A 1,807-nucleotide genomic window follows, 5' to 3' on the forward strand; every position below is an offset into this window, starting at 1 on the left:
TCGCCTTCTTAGCTTAGCTCAGCCTTTTCTCCGTCGTTGTCATTGTCGGCAGGCGGCAAATCTTCCAGGGAGATCCGGTGGTCTCTGTATATCCCTCGGGATGTAGTGGATATTATTGTAAGTGCGAAGGGAGTCGAAGGGAAAATAAGAGAATCAGGGGACACTGAAAAACAAAAGACGAACTGGAGCACGAGCCGCAGCGTCTAGTAGACGCGCCGCCATCTTAAATCTTTTGCTTTCTTGATGCCTCTCTTCAGGTCAGCCCTGGCCACCCCGTAAAGAGCCTTGTCTCCAGACCTGAAGGCGGTGTTGCGGTGTTTGAGGAGGGTGCGCACCTCGCTGGACATCCATGGGCAGACAAAGGAAATAAAATCAACAATATCACAATAAAATGAGATGTGGTCCCTCACAGACACATCAATTGATTGAACAGAAAAAAAAGCTCGAGCAGGGTATTCACTCCAACTAATGTTATGGAGTACCATTATTTTGCCAAGGAAAAGGCCCACAATCCACTAAAAACTGGTCTGTACCCACTTTTGGGTCCCAACCCAGCGGGTGAGTCAAGTCAAGTAGAGTCATGTTTATTTGTATAGCCCTTAATCACAAGAAGTCTCAAAGGGCTGCACATACTACATACTATTATTACACCAATACAATTCAGATGAATGAAGAGGGTTCAGCAAATAAGCAAAAAAACTAAACAAAAACACAACTTAGACGTTCTTCAATTTAGGGTAACCCAAATCCATGGGTATGTGCTAAAAACACATGTTGATTCTCAAAGTGGGAATCAAAAGAATAATCCAATTCAGAAACACTGTTTTTAGAATACAGAGGCAGTCAAATATTTTGTCTTAATACACCTTGAATGTTTAACGTAAACATAAAGCTAACCCAGGCTAATCGTACATTCGCGTGATCGTAATCTTCTGTACGAAAGATTCCCCTAACATTATCCTCAGTGGGGTCGCGGGGGTCCTGGAGCCCATCCCAGCAATCATCGGGCAGGGGACACCCTGAAATGGTTGCAGGCCAATCGCAGGGCACACAGGGACAGAAGACAACTCGCTCGTTCATTCGCGCCTAGGGAATATACGGTATATGTATATATATATATATATATATATATATATATATATATATATATATATAAATATATCTCACCTCATCTCATTAGCCGTACCGCTTATCCTCAGTACGGTCGCGGGGGGGCTGGAGCCCATCCCAGCAATCATCGGGCAGGGGACACCCTGAACTGGTTGCCAGCCAATCGCAGGGCACACAGGGACAGACAACTCATTCGCTCATTCACACCTAGGGACAATTTGGACCGGCCAATTCACCTGAAATGCATGTCTTTGGAATGTGGGAGGAAACCGGAGTGCCCGGAGGAAACCCACGCAAGCACGGGGAGAACATACAAACTCCGCACAGAAAGTCTGGAGCTGGATTTGAACCCACGACAGGTTCCCATGACATGAACTGTGCCGCACAAGCGCTAACCACTGCGCCGCCGTGCTGCCCTATATATATATATATATATATATATATATATATATATATATATATATATATATATATATATATATATATATATATAAAAATTATATATAAATGCATATATATATATATATATATATATATATGCATTTATATATAATTTTTTTTCTTAATTAACTATTTAAATATTTTTTTATGCTGTGCCCAAAAAGGCCACAAAAAAGGAAAAATAATCCGTCATGACAGGGGGCGGTAATGCACCAAACCACCATTAAACCAGAGAGGAAAAATACAAAGAAGAAGA

This window comes from Urocampus carinirostris, chromosome 1 (genome assembly GCF_059441175.1).
Source record: "Urocampus carinirostris isolate Australia breed hairy pipefish chromosome 1, RoL_Ucar_1.0, whole genome shotgun sequence".
In the NCBI taxonomy this organism is placed as follows: Eukaryota; Metazoa; Chordata; class Actinopteri; order Syngnathiformes; family Syngnathidae; genus Urocampus; species Urocampus carinirostris.